The sequence below is a fragment of the Tupaia chinensis genome, unplaced genomic scaffold, assembly GCF_000334495.1.
Source record: "Tupaia chinensis unplaced genomic scaffold, TupChi_1.0 Scaffold143744_1, whole genome shotgun sequence".
Lineage (NCBI taxonomy): Eukaryota > Metazoa > Chordata > Mammalia > Scandentia > Tupaiidae > Tupaia > Tupaia belangeri.
Genome location: NW_006203593.1, coordinates 536,329 through 541,724, shown reverse-complemented (window position 1 = coordinate 541,724; position 5,396 = coordinate 536,329).

Genomic DNA, 5,396 nt, shown 5'->3' with positions numbered 1-5,396 from the left:
AATCTGGCTATAACGTGTCTTGGAGAAGATCTTCTTGGGTTGATTCTATTTGGGGTCCTCTGTATTTCTTGGGTCTGGTGGATTTTTCTAGGCCAGCCATTTTCTCTTGTTTATCTGAGATTCTATTTTCTGTATGATCTAGTCTGCTTTTAATACTTTCAAGGGAGATTTTGACTTCTTGTATTATAGCCTTCATCTCTAACAGTTCCATCTGATTTTTTTGTAAAGTGTGAAATTCCTCTTTTAGATCTTGCATGAATTTCCTTACCTCCTGGAACTCTTCAACTCCTTTCTCCTTCCTCTTCAGGAGTTCCTTGTCTCTTTTCTCTTCCATCTCTGTTAGCTTTGCCATTATGAATGTTCTGAATTCTTTATCAGACATTTCCATGATTTCCATTGAACTGTGTGTAGATAAAGAGGAGCTATCCTTTTCCCTTGTGGGAGAGGTATTTTCCTGCTTCCCCATATTTCTTGTGGTCCTGCAGCGATTTCTAGTCATCTGGTAGATGGTCGGTTTCTTCCCAAACTTGGAAGTTCAATCACACGAGTGTTGGATGCTGGAGGCCCAGTTATCAGTGGGGCATCTTCCTTTCTCCCCAAATGGCTAGATCGCAGGAGCCATGGAGCTGTCTGTCTCTTGAAGAAGGGCTGTTCTGGGCGGCATTTGACTTCTTGATTTGATTTTTTACATACCTTTGAGTATGACTCCCAGTTTTTTCCCTTTGTCTTTACATAAAAAGAAAGCATACATGAGAAGCACTTGTGAATTACACAGGCCGGGCTGCCTCTCATTAACACACAACCTGATGAAGTGAGGAGATAGGCCCTGCCATGGTAGAGGGTGCTGGAGGTTGCTATTCTGCGGACTAAAGCCACATGCTAGGCCAAAATCGGATTCCTGGCTCCCTGAAAAGCTAGACACAGTGGCACACACCTCACGTCCCAGTTATTTGGAAGGCTCAGGCAGGAGGACCAGGGACTCATAAACATAGCATTACCTGGCCTGAAAGATCCAGGCATGGCATCATGCACTTGTGGTCAGAGCTACCCAGAAACCTGAGACAGAAGGATTGCAACATGGTGTATCCTTGGGAAAAAAAAGTGAGAGAACTTTCTTAGAGTCAAACTTGTTCCAAGGCTTCCAAAGATGATTGTTTTTTCTTTCTTTCTTCTTCTTTTTTTTTTTTTTTCACTTTTAGGGTGAAAATTAAGTATTGATGCTTGGCATGGAGTACCATGTTGTGGAGTTCTAATCTCCCATATCATGTCTTTATGTGATGTTCTCACCTCCACTTTGGCTTTGTAAGTTTTGTAGGGTCTTTTGAGACTTTTTTTTTTTTTTGTCAGAATAACTCTAAAAATTCATAAGGTCTAGATGTCCAGGGCATTTTAAGAAACGTTCACCCCTACTGTTTAGCAATTGTTTCTTTTCTGCTACCTGGAGTCTATTCTCTGGAGGCTACTTGGTTGTACCATGGTAAAATTCACGAAAAATTTTCCAACAACACATACATGGTCCCTACAGGGCAGTGTTTCAGATCCCAAAATCTAGTCATGTTTTTCAATTTTTTACAAAGGCCATGTAAAGATCATCGACTATTCTGAATTTATATCAGTATGTCCTTTTCTTATTTGGTTATAGCCATGAACCTCTCAGTGGAAATGCTGTACACGGCCCTTTAACAATGGAGTGCATTAGGAAACTGTGCAACTCACTGTTTTGAATTTTATTCAAGACAGCCCTCGAATGGATTTTAAGATATTTATTTCCCAAGCCTTTTATTCTCTCAAGTCATCTTTCTTTGTAGTTATTTGTAATAGATATCTAAAACAAGTCCATTCTTACTTGTTTTTCATAATTCAGTCTACCAATGGTCCTTGCCTAACTCCTCAGCTAGGTCCTAGACTTTCAGTTAGTTCTCTCTCTCTCGCTTTCGCTCTCCCAATTTTTTTTTTTCAGGGTTTTGCCATAGGGTGCATACGCTAACCAGATAAATATAGTGAGAGGGAAAGTGAGAAATCATCCCCCAGGAGGGATGGCTAGGTTGCAATCCTAGGGCAGACATGTGCATGCACCTGGCATTGTTTTCAAACCATCATGTGACCGTTCAGTACCTTAAACAACCACGCCATGCCATCTGCTGGCCTCCAAGGTAGTTCTATATTAACGGATCATATTTTGATATGACTTTTTAAAATCTGCATGTAGCTCTTTCTTTTTTTTTTTTTTTTTTTTGAATTTGTATAGGCAACCTCTCTTCAAACTATCTATGGAGAAGAATTAGATGTTCCTCATTAATTTGTCATGAGTTGATACTTCAGGGAAAACAAACAAACAAAACAGAATTAGAAAAAAGTATTTTCAAGTCACAAGCTCCAAATTTTACTATGTAAAAAACATGTCAAAAAATACAGTAAAAACTTAACATTAGGCCGGCTACTGTGTTGCGGTGGTCACGCAGCATTCCATAATGCTGAAACCATACGAAAAAGTTTCTGGGTTCTTGTCCCAAGGACTTTCTGGATGTGCTAGGCACATGCTTACATGCGTTTGTGCCTGTAATTCTGGCTGAATGATGGCATGGGGGGATCATGGCATGAAGGCCCTGTTAGGAGTGCCTCTCTCCCTTTCTCCCTCTCTTTCTCATAGAATAATTAATTTTTAATTAAAAAGACCTAACATTATGAAAAAAATGCTTTGTTTTTAAAAAATTGAACATATAAGCTATACATATATATATGTATGTGTATATATGTATATATACATATATATACATACCCTATGACAAGATCTAAATAACTAACTAAATAAATAAAATATTAAAAGATAGTTTACATACTTTGAGTGAACAGTTTATATCAATATTTAAAGTTCTAAATTATGAGTTTGGTTCTTATTTGTTAATTTATATAACCTAGGTTGGAATGACAGCAATGGAATAGCAGCTGATACTTTGTAGGGCAATTTTAGGGAAATAGTTTCTATGCTTTATTTTATCACCATCTGGTAGAACATAATGTAACAGAGTATATTAATGAGAATCTTAAGAAAGTGAAGCAATTTGAGCAAGCTCAAGATACTATTTTTTACTTTAACCCCAAATGGGACAAATGATTGTTTTTTCTTTTCTTATTTTTTTGTATTCAATTACTGTACATCTTTACTGCATACAAAATGGATTTTCCCAGCATGAATTCATTGCATAGGAGTACAGTCAAAGATATTACCATGTACATTATCAGATAATTTTTCATTTTTGTGTTTGTTAAATGATTTTCCATCTCCTATTTTTTCAAAACTTATTTTCAATTCTCGGGACCAGCAGTTAGCGTAATGACTATGTCGCTGGACTCCCATGTAGTCGACCGCGGTTCGTGTCCTGGACCCAGTGGCTTAAAATTCACGCCGGGCGCGTGTGCGTATGTGCCCAAGATCCCGAGAGGAGAACAGAGAAGGGATTGTGGCGTGGCCATCCCCCCTAGGGGGTGATTTCTCGCTTTCTGTCTCTGTCTGGTGAGCGCACGCACCCTATAGTGAAAAACCTCTCAAAAAAAAAAAATCACTAAAAAAAAAAAAAATCTTGTTTTCAATTCTTAATCAATAGTCAGTACCAATAATTTATTTTGTAAATTATAGCTAAATTAAATAATAACTTGATAAAAACATAAGCTGTGGATTTTATATTTTTTTTCTGTGTTTAGAAAACTACCTAATTTATTTTCTTGGCTTAATTCCCCATTCTCTAAGAAGGTCGTGTGGGACCAGCAGTTAGCGTGATGGCTATGTCACTGGACTCCCATGTAATCGACCGCAGTTCGAGTCCCAGACCGGTGGCTTAGAATCGCACCGTGTGCTTGTGTGCCCAAGATCCCAAGAGGAGAAAGGAGGAGAAGGGATTGCGGCATGGCCATCCCCTCTGGGGGGTGATTTCTCGCTTTCTGTCTCTCTGTCTCTTTCTGTCTTTCTGGCAAGCACACACGCCCTATAGCAAAAACCTCTCAAAAATATAAATAAATAAGAAGGTCGTGTTACTTTATGTTTATTTTAGAACTGCCATCTCTTCTATTTGATCCATGGATCTTTAATATTTCTTTATTAGTAAATGGCTTATGAAGAAATAATATCTAACTCAAATTTTGATATTAGTAATGTAAGCCATACTTCCAAAAATATATTACAATATTTATTTTCAATATTTCCTTTCCCTCTAGCTTCTTGGTATTTATAATCACCACCATTTCACTGAGCATATCTTAAAATGTCAGTTCATTTTTCTTCATTATTCCTTTATGATTATTGGCCTCTTATCACCAACTTATATATTGCATCATTGGAAAAGTCATGATATATTTTTCCACGTTTTTCTATCCAAAAATGCATCATGACTCTTCCAACAATCAAATATAATATTAATAATAAGCATGAGAAAAGAAACCCTGGATCTTCTGGGTTGGAACAATAGATCTGCCACTCCCCAGCTGTCACAGAAGGTTAGCATAGCAAAGGAGGTCAACTTCATAACAAAATAGTGATAAGGTTTACACAAGACAACTTTTCGGAAAGGCTCTCATACAGGGAACATTGAATATATCTACACCAAACTCTAAACTTTTCTGGATCCAGGAGGTCATAGTATTCTTTCATTTTCATAACTCCTGCCATGTAATGGTTCTTAAATATTTTTAAAATTGAGAAAAGGTATTATTATAGTTTCCTATTGCTATGTTGTAAAGCACCACACATTTAGCATTAAAGGAGACAAAAAAAAAAAGTAGACACACAAGCAAATAAACAAAGCACCCATTTATCAACCCACTCTTCTGTGAGTCGAAAGTCTTATCACAGTACGTTTATATTTTCTGCTCAGGGTTTTCCATACCTATCAAAGTGTCAGGCAAGACCGCATTTTTTAAAATCTGGAGTTTGATAGAACTCTTTCAAGCTCCTATGAAATAGGGAAATACCTGTTCATTGTGAGTTTGGTACTGAGGGCCTGGCTGTCAACTGCAGGCTAATCGCAACTCTAACAGGCCGTTTGCAATACCCTATCGCATGGCCTCTCAGTCTGCAAAGACAGAAATGAAAATTCTCTCTCAAATTAAATCCCTGTCATGTTCTGAATTCTGTGACTTTAAATCTCTCACCAGGGAGGGCACTATCATTTTAGTGGTTCAGCTGATTAGTTCAGACCCACCAAAAATTATCTGTTTCTTAAAAACAACTGTGCCATAAGCATAACTTAATTATGGGAGTGATATACCGCAATATTTAGAGTTCATGATCACATTCAAGACAAGGGATGAGGACTGACAGGTGGCATGGTGGTTCAAAGTGCTGGACTCCATGGCCTACCAAAGTTTGAGTCCCAGACCTGATGACTCACTTTCTCACTTTC